Genomic DNA, 22,463 nt, shown 5'->3' on the forward strand with positions numbered 1-22,463 from the left:
ATGAGCAGTACAATATTAATTCAAAAAGGAAACCAGATTTATATATATGTTCAAGGCAAGTGGTTTGAGGGTTTTTAATTTATGTATCCAGAAAGTCTCTTGTTGGGAGACTTCCTGTATATGATTACCACCCCTCCAATGAGGCTTGACAATATCAATGCCTTGATATAAAAGCCATGATGGATTAGATTGATGAACTTTCTTGAAATGTAATGAAACGTTATGACTTTCTAATCCAATAGTGATATTTCTAACATGCTCCAAAATCCTAACGTGCAAAGGTCTGATCGTACGACCTACATATTGCAATCTGCAAGGACACTGAAGCAAGTAAATCACTGAACAGCTTTTACAGTTGATAAAGTTCTTAATTTTAACATTTTCTTTTGTTATATTAGAAGAAAGACAATCAGTTTTAGCTTTACCATACTGGCAGGCTTTGCGTTTTGAACATTTGAAAAAACCTTTAGGTTTCTCTCCCAGCCCTATGTTTTCAACAGGTGCAGGCTTCAAATACTAGGGACTAATTTGTCCTTAAGGTTTCTCACTTTCGTATATACTACCTGTGCTCGTTCCGGTAAAATATCTTTGAGTATTTGGTCACTTTTTAAAATGTGCCAATGTTTGAGTATTTTGTTAATTTTAATTAAATTGAGTAATAAAAGGAATGAAATTTGTTTTGTCTTCTTTTCTAGGATTTGATTTTAATGTTGGACTTCTTTCTGTATCCTTGGCTTTCTTTTTAGCTTCCGCTACTTCCAGAGGTGGATAATCTCTTTCAATGAGCCTTTGTTCAAGCACAGAGGACTGAGATTGGTATACATCTAAATCTGAACAATTTTGGCATATTAAATGTCCAATGAGGATGAGGACAGCTACTTTTTAAAATGTAGTTGTTACAATCAACCGATTTGAAACATGTTTTCGTTTGAATTTTGTTATGATCTACATACAAAACCAAATCTAAGAAGTCTGTGCTTGAATCATGGTATTTATGGGTAAATTTCAAATTAGAGTGATTATTATTGAGGTACACAATAAATTCTTCCAGTTTTTTAACTGTACCTTCACAAATAAAGAGAATATCATCTATGTAGCATTTCCATGTCACCAGGTTTGTGCTAAACGAATTGGATTGCAGGATACAATCCTCCTCCTAAATGCCCATAAAAATATTGGCATAGCTTGGCGCAAACCTGGCCCCATGGCTGTCCCTCTGGTTTCAAGGCAAAATAAACCTTCAAAGGAAAAAAAGTTATGTTCTAAAATGTACTTAATACCCTCTACAATAAAGTAAATTTGATCTTGAATACATTTCCCTGACTATTCAAGTGTTCTTTTGATCGTGCTGCATCCTTGAGTATGGTCTATTATGGTATATAATAAAGTTACATCTACCGTACACCAAATATAATTAATTCTCTTTCCAATCTTTGTTATCCAAAGTATTGATAACCTCAGTGGAGTCTTTTAAATACAATGGTAATGTAAAGACAAAATCCTTTAAATAGGTGTCAATATAGTGAGACAGATTGAAGGTCAGAAAATTTATTCCGGAAATTATAGGACGGCTGGGCGGTCTATTCATGTCCTTGTGTACTTTGGGTAGAAAGTAAAAAATGGGAATTTTGGGGAATTTGTTACATAAAAATTGAAATTTACTTTCACTTAATATACTTTACCTATATTTTTACCTTTTTGTAACAAAAGATCTAACTCTGAAAAAAGTTTAGTAGGGTCAGTGTGCAGAATAGAGTAAGTGTTCTATCACTCAAGTTCCTGAGTGATTCCTCTAAATAGTAATCTCTGCTCATTATCACTGTACCCCCTCCTTTATCGGCAGCTTTAATCACTACATTTTTATGATCAGCTAACTTATTCATCGCGTCTATTTCTAATTTAGAAACATTATTCTTGCCTTTAGATTCAGACGCAAGCTTTTCAAAATCTTCGACTATACGATGATAAAATGTGTCCACAACATTTTCTTTATCATTTTGTGGGTAGAAGGTAGACTTCTTTTTAAGGGTAGAATGACAAAAAAAATTGTGGATCTTTGTAACACTTTCCTATTAGTGATCATTTGTTGCCAATATTGCCGGCAATTTGAGCTACAATTTGAGCTACAAACGGTAACCATAGACAATGTTACCGTAGTAATATAAGACTACAGACTACTCCAGCTCTCAGACTGTCTTCGGTAAACACATCAGGTTAAAGAGCTTACTAACGGAAGAGCTACATCTTTTCACTCCAGGGATATCTCACAGGATATGGATAAGTCCAGCAGTGTAAGATTGAAGTTAATATTGGGAGAGTGGAAAAGAGGGGGGGAAGGAAGGGAGGGAAGCTAGCTCTTGCTACAGTCTATGGGATGGTTCCAGGGGTAACAGGATCGTGGACAAAACTACACTCGCCTTGACGGGTGAAAAAGGCCCCTATATAACTAGCACTCATAGGATAGTAGTATGTATATACGAGGTAAAACTTAACCTTTATTGGTATATGAAATAATAAATAAAATTAGGGTGAACACACAAACATAAACAAACAACACTTAGGGCAACAGATAAAAAAAATGATTAAAAAAGTATTAAACAGCGCACCTCTTAATCCCTCTGTTTACCACCCCAATCACTGCGGTGATTAGGAGGTGCGCTGTTTAATACTTTTTTAATAATTTTTGTTATCTGTTGTCCTAAGTGTTGTTTGTTTATGTTTGTGTGTTCACCCTAATTTTATTTATTATTTCATATACCAATAAAGGTTAAGTTTTACCTCGTATATACATACTACTATCCTATGAGTGCTAGTTATATAGGGGCCCTTTTCACCCATCAAGGCGAGTGTAGTTTTGTCTAAGATTGAAGTTAACCAAAAACACTTGCCGACCTGTCTCCGTACAGGAAAAGATTCCTAAATTAAAAATACATTTATAGTGACCCTGCTGGTGGCACTTCTCAGGTTGTGTAGAGGTCCTGGGCATTTAAAGGGTTAACTTTAATTTTTCTTAAAGGGGCAGTTCACACTACTCCTTTTACACCTTTTACTACAGTAGGGCTATGCACTCTTCTCTGTCTGTAAATACTTCAGAGATTAAAGGCCAAATCCACATAGGTCTGTGAGCTCAGGGCTCATAGTGCGCCATTATCAAAATCAGTAATGGATGTTATTGTCCCTGAGGTTAACACCTATCCCCAAAGTGAATTATATGCAAAAACAACTGGCTGTTGTTTATCTCATTAACATAGGCTTTACACCATGTTAAGTTAGAACTACTTTGCCTTAGAGTAAAATAACATAACCACAACGTTTTATGGAAAATATCTGGTAAATTGTAATATGTTTAGAGATGTGGGCTAGTCCCCCCCCTTACCTATTCTCCGGCATCGGTGGCGTCATTTGACGTCATGCGGCGTGTCACCAGAAGCCGCCGGAGAGAAGGTAAAAGACATAAAGAGGCCTTGTGCTCTCCCCTGGCATTTTATTTAAATGTTGTGGGAAAGAGCGCGGGGCCTCTATTAACAGCTGTCCCCGCGTGCCCCCCTATAACATTTCACGTCCCCCCCATTTGCGCACCCATGCTTTAAGTCACTGCACTGAATTCAAACACATTGTTATCTCGAAATGTATGAATACAAAAGGTGGAAAGACAAAGGACCAAATTTAAGGGCCCTCAACGGAGCTATTATAGCTCACAAACAGATACTTTTGTAAGAAAAACTCCATGCAAATGTGTTTTGCACTTTTTACATACTGTATATAACTTAATTTGAATATGTCTCACCACAAGTTGAATAAACGCACTACTGTCTGTGGTATGAAAGGGTGGAGACAGATTCATTTTATGTTGCTTTTCTCTTTCTATAAGAATGTGCTCCCTGTGACTCTTGAAGGAGAAATCAGATGCATAAACAAATTGGTCTTGTCTCTGGGAACTTCAAGAGTTGGGTGATACAAAAAGTTAAAGTTTCCATATTGCTGGAGTTCCTAATGATTGGCAATATTTATGGCTGTAGCCAATCAATGATGCTAACATCATAGAATTCACTGGTGTAGGACTGATGAGGTCTCTGAAAGACCCATCCAGCTAATCAATATCACATATATTCCAAGTTTGATATTTTTCTGCTTTAATGTGGTGTGCATTAACGTGCTCAGATTTTTAGACTCTTTTTAGCTCTTGATTTGAACTTTAATATAACATTTGTCTTGTGACTTGGCACAGGTACCATTTGAGATATGTGACTTAAGTTGCCCACCAATGTGCTATGCCAATGCTATATATTTGAGTCCTGTTGGTTAACATTGATTTATTATTTGCCTCAATGACCATGAAAAATCTCAGAAACTTGCACGATGATCCCAAAAGTAAACGTTGGATCTTGGTAATGAAGTGTGTAAGGAATTTGTTGAAGGTCATACTGGAGTGATGCTGGGAAAGGTGACTGAAAGTTCACCATGATGTATGTCACGTGATATTTGACTCATAATCCATTTTACTTTCAGCTTTGTGCAATTCTGATGTTATAAGCACAGTACTAACATGCAGCAGACACTAATCACATATATAATTACTGTCAAATTCAGATCAGAAGTCTTTGTGAGAGGAATGACTTGCTAACATATTACTAATAATAATTACTTTGCCTATTGGTTTCTCTGGGCATGGACATGCCTAGGTCATCTTGCTTCTGAGTCAGTTTTTTTGTCTACGTATTATGGTTGCCAGAGGGCAGAAAACCAGAAACCTACACCATGTCCAAGCTTATTACACTAATCCTCCCCCCAGTTATATTTGTCTTCTGACATTGCTGGCCCCTAATGATGTCAAGATCCACTAGATTTGCTCAACCTTTACCTCTTCTTCACACATCTCGCTCTTTTACCCTATTTACAAGTGTGTTGCTGAATCAATTACAGTTAACCAATTGTAAAGTTACTGCCTTGTCAGGCTTTTGAGTTTAAATGATGCAAAGGGGAAGAGATTGAGAAAAAAAAAGTGAAAAAAGGATATACGCAGTTATTAGGTGCTCTTATTGTTTCATGTAACTACTCAACACACCAGTTGCTAAAGCAGTCACAATGGATGCATACTTTACACTTAATTTGACACCGTGGACCACCCTCTTCTCCTTCACATTCTCCATACTCTTGGTATTCATAGCAAAGCTCTACCCTGGATCTCCTCTTACCTCTGCCATAGTACTTTCAGTGTCTCTTTTGCTAACACCTCCTCTTCCTCTTCCTCTATCGATCTCTCTGTGGGGGTACCCCAGGCCTCTGTCCTGGGACCTCTTCTCTTTTCTCTGTACACACTTTTTCTAGGTGACCTAATCACATCTCTTGGGTTTAAATATCGCCTCTATGCTGACGACACACAAATTTACTTTTCTACCCCTGACCTTACACCTGCTGTACAGACCAAAGTTTCTGAATATCTCTCTGCGATATCATCCTGGATGGACCTCCGGCAACTTAAACTTAACATGGCAAAAACAAAGCTCCTCATACTTCCTCCCAAACCTGGCCCTACTACCTCCTTCCACATTACTGTTGAAAGTACTGTCATTCACCCAGTAGCCCAAACACTCTGCCTAGGGGTCACACTCGACTCCTCTCTCACATTCTCCTGTCACATTCAAAACTTATCTAAAACCTGTCGCTTTTTCCTCCACAATATTACAAAGATACGCCCTTTCCTCTGTTGCTCGACTGCTAAAAGTCTGACTCAGGCCCTCATTCTCTATCATCTCAATTACTGTAACCTCCTGCTGTCCGGCCTTCCTGCCTCTCACCTGTCTCCCCTACAATCTATCCTAAATGCTGCTTCCAGAATCACTCTACTCTTTCCTAGATCTGTCTCAGCATCTCCCCTCATGAAATCCCTCTCCTGGCTTCCGATCAAATCCCGCATCTCACACTCCATTCTTCTCCTCACTTTTAAAGCTTTACACTCTTCTGCCCCTCCTTACATCTCAGCCCTAATTTCTCGCTATGCACCATCCCGACTCTTGCGTTCTGTTCAAGGATGCCTTCTCTCTATCCCTTTTGTATCCTTTCTCACTGACTGCCCCACACCTTTTTTAACTGCCCTTCCCCTCAATACCCGACTAGCACTCTCTCTATCCACCTTTAAGACCCACTTGCTTAAAGAAGCATATGAGTAGCACCATAGTTAATACTATACACATGATACATAAAGCTTGGCCTCCGGCAGACGCACTTACCAGAACGCCCTCCTACTGTTTCTGTACGTTCTTCCTACTTACCAATTAGATTGTAAGCTCTTCGAAAATGTTACTTTTATGTCTGAAGCACTTATTCCCATGTTCTGTTATTTGTATTATTTGTTATTTATATGATTTATATATATATATAAAGACATACATACATACATACTTTACACGTGTGTCTAGTGGTTTATTCGTTTTTTTAGATACTGTAGTGTAACCCTCCATACCTGGATCCAAAGGAGTTTACATCAGATTGACTATATACATTGAAGGGCTCAGTCTCTCATAGCTGCTCAGGGTGCTGGGTAGGTGCAGGCTGGGTGTGAATAAGCAGATAGTAAAATGATGGGCACCAGGAACTTTTGTAAGACATAAAAGGTGCTTTAGTTGACATCCGTCTATATGGCTCCACAGTTATTGACATACATTTCACTTTACAGAAACTCGTGGCAGAACATAATACTCTAGACTTAATCCCCCTGGTGGCTTTCACACTTTTATGCTGGGGAGGTACTTTTTCTTGTTGCCCATAGTAAGGGGTACATAGAGTTAGTAAAGCCCCATATCGAATGAGTTTGAAGCAGGGGGGACCTGGTTCAATTCTCGGTGTTGGCTCCTTGTGACCTTGGGCAAGTTACTTTATCTTCCTGTGCCTCAGCCACCAAAAAACATAGATTGTAAGCTCCAGGGCGCAGAGACTGTGTCTGCAAAATGTTTCTGTAAAGTGCTACGTAAAACTAGCAACGCAATACAAGAACAAACATTATTATTACAATTATTATTAACTCATACTTCTTCCATACATATGTGATCAGAATTGGACTAGGAACCTTCCGGTTGGCTGGTCCAAACATACTTCGGAGTTACTATGCCGAGAACTCCACACTAAAAGCATGCTTCCTTTTTTTCAATAGTGAGAATAATCTCGGACCATTACTACTGGCGCTTACCTAAAGGGGTACGTTTCCTAACCAAAAACAAAAAACGGGGACAGGACACTTCTTAATACGGCTATACTCACAAACCTATTTACAGGACTCACGGTGAGGCCCCAGTCTGAACTCTGATCACCTGGTTCTAGAACATTAGGTGGAGCTATATATACCCTTCTATCTCCCTATAGTAACATCACTGGTGACAAGACATACACGGAAGTGGAAATCCCTTCTGCATAGTCATCCTACATCACATGGAGGGGGGACAGGGGCCCTAACAGAGTGAGCCCACCCGGTTAACCCATAAAAGGCCGTCAACCCCTTATAGAATTAGTAGTCGCCAAAAGGAGCTACAATACAAAACCATAAGATTTCTCTATTTATCTATCTCCACAACACCCCAGGATCAACATCAGCACAGATACATTGTACTAGTCATTCCCAATCTCTTCTCTACACTGACTGGTGAACTCTAGAATCCGGATGGTCATGTTGGTACGATGCAAAACAAATACAGTCAGACGGGGAATGTTTAAGAAGGTTGCCGAAAAAGTAATTACATCACAACACTGGTGTTTAGGGGAATTTGTTTTCGTTACAGATAAGACCTGTATGCTGCATCTTGTTGCCTCACTGAGGGCAGCAAGGAAAGTACAGCGCACATAGCGTAGGTTTCCTTCCCATCACAGGCTTTTCTGAGAGCAATGTTAGCAGACACATTCACTTAAGATGGCTGTGTATTTTGTGCACTTGTACCACTATCTCCCCTTCTTCATTTTCTACTAGAGAGATGAACTGATGTTAATCACGGAGGCTGCGACTTGCCTTTTCCTTCTGCCGTCTTGATTTTTTTTTTTTACATAAAGTAATAGAGTTGGAAGATAGACCCGTGGCCCAGCATGTGGAGATTGGGGTCTCGTCAAAGCAGGAAGAAAAGCTGAGAGAAACTTTGATCAGAGCTGAGGCTTCTGAATCAAAATGACAGCTCGCTTCATTGGATTTCAGAAAGGCAATAAAAAAAAAATCTGTAGGCCCTATTGTGAATAAATTGCTTGTTTCACTTCATGCATAGCGACGTCTGTTGTGATTCCTATTATGATTTCTTTCTAATTGTGTAAATTACTTGCCGTGAAATTCTATACAAGGATTACTCTGCTCAACATTGTTCCTTTCATTTGTCTGAGACATATGTTGGGCTGCAGGTACCTATAATTTAAGTCAACATGCATGAGATATTTGTACATCTTTGAATACATAGAGGACCCAGGCTATTTCTGAGCTATTTCTGAGCCGAGGATAAACTTCTTATCTGCTAAGGTTCCATAACAGCTGGGTAGGTAATTTATCAGGCTTCCCTTCCACTCCATATTCATTCCACTGTGCCATTGTGTACCGCAAACTATTAGGGGACGTTTCAGTTATACAAAAACACAATGATATAACAACAACAATCTGTCTTACTATGTGCAAAGAAACATTGTTGAGACCTTATTTATCGTGCCGTTTAAAACTGACCCATTGTTTATTTTATTTTTTAGATAAATATGAGTAATGCGTCTGTGGCTCATTCCAACTTATACCTGAATTGTGTCATAATTATTAGGTAGCAATAATCATTGCAAGTAGAACAGAAGGTTAGGATGTGGACTGATTAGATTGTTAACGCAGCAGTCCTGGCTGATCGATTTCTTTGTTTTTCTGGTCCGGACCAGAATCTCGGTCCTGATGATAGATGATGCTGACCAGTGTTGTTACCGATATTCTCCTTTCTTTCAGGAAATCAATATGGCTGCCAAATCTTGCAGGTTCTGCAGGCCAATAGGAAGCAATATGGCGGAGCAGTAGATGTAGCTTACTTAGATTTTAGTATGGCCTGGGCAGATGCAAATGTTGGACCTGACTTCTGGGCGGGCCCAACTTATGGCACCGGATAGGTGCACCGGCTGGGGAAACTGGTGGAGCTCCCCGCTCCGGGAGTGGCTGATCCACATAGGCCATTCGAAATGCCAAAGTACGGATTAGCCACTCCTGGTTCTTTATCGGGAAAGACTAAAAGACCTTGATATGTACAGACTCAGGAAAGAAGAGGGGGGGGGATATCATTGAAATTTTCGAAAACATACAAAGTATGGGAGGTAAGCATATTGCCGAGAAACAGAAGTACTAGAAGAAGAGTGTGGTAGGCTTAGAGGAAATGTAAGGAAGTACTTCTTTATGGAAAGGATGGTGGATGTGTGCAATAGCTTCCCAACCGGTGGTAGAGGCTATTACAGTAACAGAATTAAAAAAATGCTCATTATAGACAGGAGGGTTGTCCTAGATACAAAAGAAAGCCAAGAAGCAAGAAGTGTCTGAGGTTTTAAAGCAGATGGGTAAATAGGCAGACTAGCTTTTACTGGACGTCATTTAAATGCCCTGGGATAACTACATTGGAAATTATCCGGGGCCCGGTGGGTACCAGGAGCTGAAAATAACACGGTTCAGCTACAGAAAATCCCCTGGGTCCGATGTGGGTTTACAGCTTTAATACATTGAAAAGATAAAGGTGTATATCAGAAAAGTAATTAATGTATAGGTAGAAATACATCTCTGCCCCACAGAGCTTAGTGTTAAATACCTCTGCAATCATGTTCGTTTACTTCGACAATGGAATTACTGCATCACTCTATTCTCCGGAAGAAGCACACTTCTGAAGAAAATACTAGTGGGATTGCTTGGATTGCATAATCCCTGATTTGCTACACAATATAGCTTTCAGTCCTAAATATTTTCTTTAGAATTTGAACCCCCTGTGAGAGCCTGAATGGCCAACTGGCTTCTGTTTTTTTTTTTTTTTGTTTTCTTAGATGATTGATCTATATAAGCTGGTCCAACAGGTGAAAGGTTTTAAAATAGGCGAACCTTGTAGGAGCCCAAAATTGTAATTAAGCATGCCCATTGCAACCTCTTCTGTCATTTAATGCCACCCATTCACCAACACAGAAAGCCCATTGTGTGTCACATTTGTGATAGTTGTACAGAAGCTGTTATTATACCACTAAACGTATTAGGAAATCATAGATAACACCATTTCCCCCCCGTGAGTTTTGGTACCCGTTATTGCTCTTTAGAGCCGCTATGTTATATTGGCCTGGAGTCATTAAAGGGCAATTCGCACTAGCGTGCCGGAATCTGCTACTAAAGTCAATGGCAGATATCGCCGATTCGGTTTCGATTACGCGTTGCTGGCTCCCACGCCATTGTGCTATATTTCCCATCCTAACATGTTCACTGGTACAATAGCAGCTGCTACACCTGTACAATAATTACCAATGTGACAGTGCTTGCACACATAATAATAATAATATTATTATTATAATTCTCCCAATGGGACGCAAAGCGTGTCACACTTGCAGCATGGCGCACGGAACGCAGCACGTAGGATTTGTTATAGACACCGTTACGCTTCCCATTTTGGTGTTTTGGGTAACATTAAATGGCAACACCAAATCACGATTGCTGACGTAGCAGGTGTTACCACTTCCATTAACACGATGCCTGGCGTTATCAATGGCGAGTTCTATAACCGCGACGCTACTGAAAACAATGGGTGAGGAGATGACGCCCGGCGGTATTTCATGCATTATTTCACGTTAATGGGGGCAGTACTGTCTGCTACGTCCATTTACATTTTGTAATATATCTGCAAATAACTTGAATCGTGGCAAAACAACACAGCCTGGTGCCAGAAAAACCGTGAATGAGTTATATAATGTATATAAAAGGGCTCAGTGCAGTTACAAAGGCTTACACGGATTTGCTCTAATATAAACTTGGAATAACAAGGTCATTAACATATCTCATGACCACCATCAATCACCATCCACCAAAAATACAGAAGAAGCAGCAAATTTGAAAACGGACAATACTGAGAGAGTTTTAAAGGTGGTATATTTATTTACTTTATTTATAAAATATTTTACCAGGAAGTAATACATTGAGAGTTACCTCTCGTTTTCAAGTATGTCCTGGGCACAGAGTTAAGACAAATAATTCATGGTTACAAATACAGTTGCATAAATGAACAGGGTATACATTATATACAAGACATTGCATGTACAGTTAAAGAAAATATATATTATGGGCGTATGAAACAGTTACAGACCAGATTAAAATGTGAGACAGCCTTAGATTTGAAAGAACTTAAACTGGTGGTGGATGTGAGAGTCTCTGGTAGGTTGTTCCAGTTTTGGGGTGCACGGTAAGAGAAGGAGGAACGGCCGGATACTTTGTTGAGCCTTGGGACCATGAACAGTCTTTTGGAGTCTGATCTCAGGTGATAAGTGCTGCATGTGGAAGGGGTGAGGAGCTTGTTCACGTAGCTGGGTAGCTTGCCCATAAAGAATTTAAAGGCAAGACAGGAAAGGTGAACTTTGAGCCTAGACTCGAGTGATGACCAATCTAGTTCTTTGAGCATTTCGCACTGATGTGTGTTGTAGTTGCATTGGAGAACAAAACGACAAATTGAATTGTAGAGGGTGTCAAGTTTGCTAAGGTGATCATTAATGAACACTGAGAAGAGTAGGGGCCCCAGAACAGAGCCTTGCGGGACACCACAGGTGATATCCAGGGGTATAATATATAATATAATATATATAATATATATATGATACCGTTTATATAAAAAATAAATTTTAAAAAGTTTAAATATGAGACACGTATGTCTTAATACACAGTGGTAAAGCAACTTAGTATTTTATCATAGGCCAAGGTCTAGTAAATTCTGTTCATCAATGCAGTCTAACGCTGAAATGAGTGCATCGGAATTTAGCTGGTCATGGATTAGTGAACTATAGATTTAAATGCAGATACATTTACATGGATATGTGAAATGTATCATTATAGGTTTTTGTTAGGAAATCTTTAGATGTTCACAGAAAGGGGAATCTAATTGGACCAGGTATCCCTAAACCTCCATAGAAAAATACTGTGCTGCAAAGTGATATTGCACATCATCTTCAGCATTAATCTATTGCACATAACGAGAACCCCGCGGAAAGCAGAGATTCTCATTGTGCAGTTTTGTGTCTCTGTACCGTTGAGGCCTGGGTCCCGCTGCTTCCGACGGCGCGCGCGTGTCACTTACCAGGCAGGAGATCCTCCCGAGCCGGCCCCAGTCCCCCCTCGCTGCAAGGCTCGCTGCGCACTGTGACGCGTCAGCCAGCAGGGGATACACGAGGATCGTGATCCCAAGCGGCGACGCGTCACGTGGTGCGGCAGGGAGCCAATGAGGGGAGGAGGGGAGCTGTCTGGAGCGCAGGGACTCGTTTGCGTGAATCGAAATATACACTGTCTTATGTGCAGCTTGGCAGCATTCCCCCCCCCCCGCTCCCTCCCGTGCCCGTTTTGCAGGCTGTGTGTGCTGGGGAGGTCACGGCCAGCTCCGGCTGCTGGGGGGGGGGGGGGGATGGGGTTTCGCTGGCTCCCGGCTCAAAGTGAAAGCGAGGGGGGGGGCAGATGGGTTTCCAGCCTGGGCGCAGTGTGTAGGGAAGGGTCAGGCTTCAGTGCCTATTACTTTCCCCCTCCCTTCAGTGATGGCAAAGCAGGCATCTGCCAACAGAGCTCCACGGAGCATACAGATCAGCTGCTGCCGCTTTGGCCACACACCCCTGCGCCGAAAACCGGCTCCCTAAAGACCGCATATAGCGGTGAAGTGCCGTGCACGCGCCGCCTGAACGCAGTGCAGGGGCCTCATGCAGCGCGGCCTTAGACTTAGATAGCAAATGGCTGCTCACAGTACTGCTGGTAATTGTGCTGCGTAGCAATGGGGAGAACACACATATGCTTCAACTATTCAAATCCAGTAGGTGGAATAAAGTTACTTTTTTCTGGACAATTTAATGCAGTGATTGGTGGTATTAGTCAAAGTACAATATTTCCAGATAAAGGCGGTGTTACCTCTTGTTATAAAAAGTCACTGCATCCTCCATGCTGAATACATTTAATAAGAATGACTCCTATTTCTGCTATTTATATGGACACCATGCTTGTCCTCCAGTTTTTCCTGAGAGGGAAGATGCCCGGTGATGTTACATTAAATGCATTTTACGCTTTATCTAAAATCCGATTTTAAAAAGTGATACGGGAGGAACATAAGCGTCCTGACACCTGGACAATCTTTCTGTTTGATTCCCTTATTGACGGAAAGAGGATTCATGTAGGTCTAATTTCCAACGTGGCTATTATTAAAATGAGGAAACATTTTACTGGAAGATCACAATCCTTGGTCCAATATCCAGGAGTCACTAAAATATTATAGGTTTTTTTTTTTAAGCTGATTTTTACTATATAGGCACCAGTTTTAATTAAAGAACCTACATCACTAGACCACGGGTGGTCAACTCCAGTCCTCAAGGGCCACCAACAGGTTAGGTTTTCAAGATATCCCTGCTTCAGCACAGGTGGCTCTATTAGTCTCTGCTTCAGCACAGGTGGCTCAAACAGTGGCTCAGTTTTTGACTTTGAGCCACCTTTATTGAAGCAGGGATATCCTGAAAACCTGACCGGCTGGTGAACCTTGAGGACTGGAGTTGGCCACCTCAGCACTAGACCATTGTAGAACCCTACTGTGAAAATCTAATGGGTGGAATTCACCTGTGAAATCAATGCTTCCGACTTGTATTTTCTATTCATCTTTTTGGTGGGAGGAACAAGCGCTATGTACATTAATGGCGCTATATAAATAAAGACATACAATACAATACAATACAATTATGACCTCATTACGGATGTAGGACAAAAACTCAGCAGTTGTAATGTGTGACTACTGTATAGGGAAGTTATTCATGAAGCGGTGAGAGAGCCGATTGGGGCATTATCGGTCGGAAAGACTGACCGCCACTATTGCAATAAATTGAATAACGCCTTGTGTTTAATAAACATCTTACATTTACTGTATTAAGACTTATTTCATAATGACCTTCCTATGCTCATACCAGGACGCCGGAGTAAGAAGCAGTTCCATATTATTTAGTAGTTAAAGGCAATTAGGGAAAAGCTGGTTTGAACTTCAGACCTCTTTTGGGGGTTATGGACTGAAGCTGTGGCAGTCATTAGATGAAGCTCTGAGCCACACTTTATGAATACTTACATTCTGAAACTAGCTTTTTGATCTATTCTGGTCGTAACATGCAGTTTATACCTGTGTGGAGCACAATTGATATGCCAGACATCAGAGTTTTATTTTCAGGAATGACTACTTTTCCATTATGCTGAAAAGCTGTGTTTATGCGGCAGGCATAAGCTTATAGAGGTCCTATGTTAAAATGGACATAAAGTAAAGAGTGACACACTGGGCTCATTTGCATGTCATTACCCAGAATCCCTGGCTGCAGTATAAGCAAGAGATAATGCAAGAGATAATGGGGGAAAGACAGGGCTGCAGGTCTGTCTGAGACATGTGAATGTGCTCACAAGGGGTATTTTGATTTACTGTACTTTTCCATTAAAATGACGGTGTAACCCCCCCAGCCCTCCCCAAACAAACAAAAAACCTTGTATAGAACCATGCAATCTGACATCTATGAAATGGGTTTTTACATTGTTTATTAATGTTACCCTATGTGCCGGTTTGACTAGTCTTTTCATATTTGACAGGATAACTGGCTTGTTTATGACTGTTGTACAGACTCAAAATACATGGTGTAGATGTGATTTTTACTTCTTTAGCTTGTCCAAACCCTGCAACAACACAGCATGCTTTATGTAATAGCAATGTAAAATAATATGATTGCTTGATTGTGTGAACGGTTGTTAAGAAATACATATTTATGGTGGCATCAATGTCGTTTGTCAGGCAGAGTTACTGCGTGTTCCTCCAGGAATACATTACACCTAAATATTCATCAAATATTTATGAAGCCAGCTCTAGTAAAAGCATCATTTCATATTACATAAATGTGTATCAACAAAAACGTGTGCGCTCTCATTAATGGCGCCATTACACACAGAACGGCGGATATCTGTTTGAGGATGGGACCTGTGCATTTTTACACTGCAACGTTACTGATATTTATCGTTGCAGGCTGATGATACATGTCTAGCTTGCAAAAGTCAGCCATAAATGTGCATTTCACTCGTTGGGTATGCAGTGGTGGGGCGCGCCAGTCTTCAAGGGCCACCACCAGGTCAGGTTTTCGGCATATCCCTGCTTCAGCACAGGTGGCTCAATCAGTCCCTGCTTCAGCACAGGTGGCTCAGTCTTTGACTGAGCCACTGATTGAGCCACCTGTGCTGAAGCAGGGATATCCTGAACACCTGACCTGTGGTGGCCCTTGAGGACTGGAGTTGCCCACCCCTGGGTTATGCTATAGTCCTAACAAGTGCAGGTTAGCAAGAAGCCTGGGAGTTGTATGTTTGTTAAGCTGGGAAATCCGTGAAAGTGACATGATTGCTTGCTTTAAAAAAAAAAGAAAAGTTGTAGAGAATCGTATTAGGCTGTGTTTGGTTGTACAACAATTGCAAATGTACATGAACACTTATTCTTCAATCATGGGTTAAAGAGGTAGTATTCATGTTACTGCTTTTGAAGCACGACAACCTGATTTGAAGCACAGTGTCACCTCTCATCGTGTTTTTGAGGCCCCTGTAAGCTCAGAACCCAAACCCAACACACACATATATATATATATATATATATATATATATATATATATATATATATATATATATATATATATGTAACCTATATTCCCCCCCCCCCCAATTGCAGATTGGGTGTGGTGCTTTACCTGTTAGGCTCACAGGAGGCCTGAACCTCCGCCAGTGAGAGCCTGGGGTGTATCCTCTGGAACTATATTATATGGTACAGCGCCTCCACCTGTGATGGCTCCCAGCAGAGCGGGAGTTGTTCCTCGCAGGACACATTCAAATGAACACATTCACTAGATATATATATAACTGTTTACTATATGGGCAAAACAATAACATCGCATCACATAATAGCAACACAGCTGTGTCACCTTCTGCCACTAGCTGGCAGCTATAACCTTGCCCCTAACTGGGCTATACCCTTACACCTTACTCCTCCCCCAACACCGTGTACCCAGAGTCCCACGAATCCTCTAAGAAACCCAAAACCTATAGGCGGGATCAGCGCCTGACGTACCGGTAGGTTGGTGCACTTAAAATACGATACCTGCCCCAGTGCTCCAGCACCTGGGGCTGCAGACACTTCACAAAGGATCCGCCCCTCAGCGATCCGCCCCTCAGCGATGTCCTGTAACTCTGCCTGGCGGTGGGTGGCTCCCGCATGGAGTGATCCACCTTTAGAAAGTCTCTTATCTCTGCAGCCGCAGAGAGTGATTCACATTCACAGCAATACCAGGAGATCCACGCTTCCTGGCTGTACCCTCACTTGTCTGGGTTCTACAGCACCCTGTCCCTGTCTAAGGGTAGTCCCTGTAGTAACCACAAGCTGAGGTGCTTGGAGCTTAGCTGGGGCCTAAGGGGGATGTCTGGCCTAGTGTATGAGCCACTTGCTCTCTACACTTACCCACCCTCCCCTGTCTGTGTCCCAGCTTCTTCTGCTTCCTGACTGCAGCATGCAACAATGTATTTTTCCTCTCAGGGAAAGCTGTAAACCTTATTGGCTCCCTGGTGTCAGGTGCCTGTCTGCCTCTAAGCATTCTGGGGGCTGTAGTCCTCCATGGCCCTCTCTTCTATTGGGCCGCGTGCGCGATCTGTAATGGCCGCCGCTACTCTCTGCAGAGCCTGCGCAACCTGGTAATGGCCACCGCATCGCCCTAACTGCGCATGCGCGACTGGAGCGCCTCTGCTGCCACTTCTCCTTTCCCAAAAGGGGCGCTGCGTCGCTACTACGCATGCGCGAACCTCCACGACACAACCAAGATGGCGGCGCCCTGCCTCCGCCGCCGCCGGGAGTTCCCACAGCAGCGAGGGAAAGGGGGACCCGGGGGGACCCTGCTACATATATATATATACACACACGTGTGTGTGCGTGTGTGTGTGTGTGTGTGTGTGTGTGTGTGTGTGTGTGTGTGTGTGTGTGTGTGTGTGTGTGTGTGTGTGTGTGTGTGGCAAGATACTGAGATTGGGACCTCATGTAATGTGACAAAAGACACAAAGCCCCAGTGTTACAACCAGTATGACAAATGATATAATTCAATACGTATCTGTTTTTCTTTTCATAAGGGAGGGTCATTTAGTTCAATCCTTGGGCTAAAGGATTTGAAACTGACAAGCCACGCCACGGCACCCCGTCTTTTACAAGTATGTACGTTTATCTTTATTTATATAGCGCCATTTATGTACGTAGCCCTTCACAGCAGTAATACACGTGACATAATAATATAGCTTATAATAGGAATAAGCGCTTCAGATATAAAAGTAACATTAGGAAAATGTCCCTGCCCTGAAGAGCTTAGAATCTAATTGGTAAGTAGGAGGAACGTACAGAAACAGTAGGAAGGTGTTCTGGTAAGTGTGTCTGCAGGAGGCCAAGGTTTATGTACAGTATGAGGTGTAAAGTACCAGCCACAGAGCTACTCATATGCTTAGATAAGCAGGTGTGTTTTAAGATGGGTCTTAAAGGTGGATAGAGAGGGTGCATGTCAGATATTCAGGGGAAGGACATTTCAGAGGTGTGGGGCAGTCAGTGAGAAAGGTTTAAGGCGGGAGAGGGCTTTAGGTAAAAATGGTAGACATAAGATATCCTTGCGCAGAACACAAGAGTGGTGCAGGTGCATAGCGAGAAATTAGCACTGAGATGTAAGGAGGGGCAGAGGAATGTAAAGCCTTAAAAGAGAAGAGGTGAAGTACTAACACTACTTCACCCGTTACTCGTTAATTATATATATATGAAGCCCTGTTTCCTAGTGCACACAGAACACTACCATATGCTGTATAACCTGTAGGCTCACAGGGCCTAAGCCTCCACCATGGAGAGCCTGGGGCACGCGTAATAATAGATAATACCTTATACTTAGTGCAGCGCCTCCACCTGCGATGGCTCCCACCAGAGGGGGAGTGGTTCCTCGCAGGACAATTAGATATCAATACACCCACATACAGCATATAAATAACCAAATGACTTTACTTGTCTGCAAAGGCTTATATGTATATATATATATATATATATATATATATATATATATATATATCAACAGATGTCCCTCCCTAGAGGAGACACTATCTACTGCGTCTCGCAGGACGCTTCCTTCACCGGGTGATCCCACCCCGTGTCCAATACCCCAACACAATATGTCCCCCACCCTCAAGTGAGATAACGAATATGTATGGGTGACTGCGCAGCCACTATGTCCTGTATGAATGGTGATATAGTTGGTGCACTTGTTGGTTACCTGCCGGGCACTCCAGTACCCGGGCCTGCCAAGGATCTTCACAAAGGGTCAGATGCGAGGTGGCTCCAGCAATAGTCGTCTGGGCGATCCCACCCAGACGAACAGCAGCAACAGTAGCAGGGTCTGAGCCCAGACCTCCTGCTAGATACACACTGTCTCTTTAAGCGATCACTGAACGCTGCAATAAGGGAACCGGAACCTGTCTAGAGCCAGTCCCCATCTCTGCTCCACACTACTGGGACTCAGGGCCTAACTGGGCCTGGGGTATAAGGCTTAGTTAGGGGCTGAATGCCTCCCTACACCTGGAGCTCCGTCTCCTTCCACCTCCCGCTAGCTCTGAGCAACGTGCGCGCCCTCAACCCTATATCCTCCTTCCTTCCATCCTACCAACCACCCGATTGGTCCCCTGGCGTCACATGGTCCCGCGGGGGCTGCTGGGACTCGTGGTTCCCTATGCTCCACCCTATGGGAGCTACTCCTCCTTCGCGGGCTTCGACGGCTATCCCCGTGCATGCGCGACGTCCTGCTCCACACCTTCTGTGCCTGCGCCAACTCCCAACATGGCGGCGCCCTGATAACGCGGAACCTCCGATATACCGGAGCGTTCCCGCCTTGCTACAACCCTCCCACCCGACAACAACATATGCGGGCGAGGCGAGCCCGGCTACATATAAAACATATATTTTAATAACAAAATCTCTAAAACACATGAACTGAAAGAAAAATGACACTAAAATTGATAGTCCGTGCCCAAATGGTAGTGGAGCTAGCATAAGGCAAGCTTCAAATAGCAACATCAATGGACGCTGCCTGCGTTGTACGCATATCACACACAAATATGGTAGGACATCCAGTATATATACCACTATGTGCATACAATAGAAGCAATAACTTCCTTATAGCATACATTTATCAAATAAGAAATCAATCTTGCAGCTGCTGTAATTAGCTTGGAGACAGTCAGCACAGTTCTCCTCGCCTCTCACAGGCAGAAATAGGTACTCCCGGTTTTAGCCGGAACTAACAGCACAGGATCTAAAACATAGGTACAGTGCTACTGTATATAAGTAAAGTTGGAGAGTATGGGGTTCTTTGTATTAAAAGTGGAGAACACTCGAAAGTAACCTGCGTTCTATATAATATGTAATAAATTGAAATGCAGCTTCCTACTGGGCCGATCCTTAACTGAGTTTGCGTTGCAGACTTTTTTTGGGGCAGCGAAAAGGTTAATCCAAAGTGTATCTCTATAAATACAATACAATAAGTGCATCTGACATAAAAGCACATGCTCGGAAAAGGAATCCTTCCCCCAGAGAGATTACAAAGGGTAGAAATCCGCTGATTCCTTTATTTGATTTATTTGTAATGCGTGCAAAAAAAAATAAAAGATGAAAAAAATAATATTCAGCTCACTTATATTGGTATAATTTATTCCACCAACTTGTGAACTCCACGTAACAGAGATCAGACACGTTCCTTAAATATCCTCCCTTCTTAAATTTGAAAGGTTCAAAACATATTTTCATATTTATACATATATAACATGATCAGTTATAGCCGTGTTAGTCCAGTTGTGATAGTGCAGAATAAATGAGTTCTTCAGTGTTAGGTGATACCTTTTTTATTTGGACTAACAATTTATGTGACCTGAGGAAGAGAAGAAAACTCTTGAAAGCTTGTCCTATGACATAAATTGTTAGTCCAAATAAAAAAAGTATCACCTAATACTGAAGAACTCATTTATTCTGTGTGTGTGTGTGTGTGTGTGTGTGTGTGTGTGTGTGTGTGTGTGTGTGTGTGTGTGTGTGTGTGTGTGTGTGTGTGTGTGTGTGTGTGTGTGCGCATTTTTTTTTTACATATTTAGCCCTGGTAAGTCACCCCCTAAGCCGTTTGATATGTATCACTCTTTCCATTTGTAGTTGAAATTCTGTTGTAATAATTTGATTTCATGTTTTGGGAGAGATAGACTATGAGCCTATGATATATCTGTGTTTATTTTGTAGCTTGATAGGGTTCCAAATCCTGAGAGAGTATAGTGTGAAAGCTAGGAAGGGCCGTCTGTGGTTCTGAGTATTAGTATGACATCATCCGCAAAAGGGAGATTTTATGTGTACTGTTTCCAATTTTTATCCCACTTATATTAACGTTTTGTCTGATTTTACGTCAGAGGTTCTATCGTCCAGGCGAACAACAGTGGTGAAAGAGGGCAGCCTTGTCTTGTTCTGTTAGATATATTGATAATTTCATATAAGCCTTCAGGTCATTTTAGAGTGGCTGTGTGTGATTGGCACCGTACCACTCTTAAATTACCATAAGGGAGTATTTGTGTTTATTCTAAATATCCTTTAAACATATTTTTTGTAAAGGAACTTAAGCCTAGCACTTACACCATTCTAGGTGCATACATTACTTAGTAGTCCCCAGGGGGGGCTACAATAAAATGTTACCAAATTACCCACAATATATATCTGTAGAGCTGCATAGCTCATCAAACATGCATACTCCAATGCAATACACACAATACAAGCACAGAATGTATTAACCCAATCAGTGCCAGAGGGGTTAGCAATGCACGGCTGTGTGCACTGGCATCGAATGGGTTAAAAAGTATCTCCTTAATACACAATATAAACTAGAACATATTAAAAGGCATTCCCAATATGGTACACATAACACAAACAGAAAATATTAAAATGCATCTCTAGTACAGGACACACAATGCAAACACAACATATTAATGGGTGTGAAGAAGAGATGTTTATTATCTTGAGGTGTACAAATGATCTGGAAATGAGTCTTTGTAGAACCTCTATGAGGAACTATACATCTAAAAACGTAACATCTATTAAAATGTCCTGTATAACATGCCTTATTTGATGACATTTCCGCTCTAAAAAAATAATGTTTGTGTCATCTTCTTTACAATGGAGGAAAAAAAAACAACAACTTTTCCTTTTTTAATATCGGGATTTCCCATGAATTTAATCATCCGAGTTCTTCAGCATGAGAATGAATGTGCTACAATGGCCCTGAGAAAGATTCATTGCCCTATCGGCGGCTGGATTCATAGCACGGGGGGAGAAGACCTAAACCGTGTCAGAAGAAAATACTGTGAATGTATTTTGCCTGCGCTGGGTGTTTCAACGCAAAGCAAAAAAAGGCCAGGCTGAATTATTACCATCTTAAAGCAGGATCCAGCAATAACTCTGCACAGCGCTGGCTTCAGGCCATTGAGGATTGCATTCATTCTGAATAGGCTAACTTCTTAAATAGCTGTGAAACTTAATAGCATTCCGCTTTTTCAAATTTAAAGGAAATCCATACCGCTTCAGCTTTATAGCTTATTATGATTGGATAATCAAACATAGCCATTATATTTTGCCCCCCCCCACCCCCCCCAAAAAATAACAAAATTAGCTGTACAAAACAGAAAAACAATGACGGAATAAGTACATTGCCAGTGACAATTGAATATAAATATCATTCCCCAAATAATGTCTTCATTTCTATTCTTTTTGGGGGCGGGCAATGCATCGCTTTAGCATTTATGGCAGATGCTAAGCATTTGCTTTTTCTTCCCTTAAACCAAAATACATTTGTATGCTACCAGCATCAGCCTGTTATTTCCCCAGGAAATGTACAAGTGAGGGTTACTTTGCTGCAGCTTTTTTACTCTTATCTGATTCAACATTTGTACAGCAGTTTATGATAATGGTTCCATTCAACGGAAAATAAATACTTACTTGTTAATAAGTTGTCTGGATCTGTTCAGGTTTGCAGTGCTATAAAAGGCACAAGTAATTCTCGTGCCTACAAGTGCACAGTCCAATTTAATTTGCGGTAGTACACGAGGTACAAGAAATGAATGCAAATTTTTTTTGTTCATGAAAATACATTTATGTAAATAACGTAACGGCGTAATTGCATTAATT

The 22,463-nt window shown here is 41.6% G+C and overlaps 1 protein-coding gene across 1 annotated transcript in view; it reads left to right on the forward strand.

The window, feature by feature from the left end:
• Positions 1 to 22,463, forward strand: part of TENM4 (teneurin transmembrane protein 4) — a 1,230,300-nt gene that overhangs the window by 884,337 nt on the left and 323,500 nt on the right.

The sequence above is a fragment of the Ascaphus truei genome, chromosome 3 (assembly GCF_040206685.1).
Source record: "Ascaphus truei isolate aAscTru1 chromosome 3, aAscTru1.hap1, whole genome shotgun sequence".
NCBI classification, from domain to species: domain Eukaryota; kingdom Metazoa; phylum Chordata; class Amphibia; order Anura; family Ascaphidae; genus Ascaphus; species Ascaphus truei.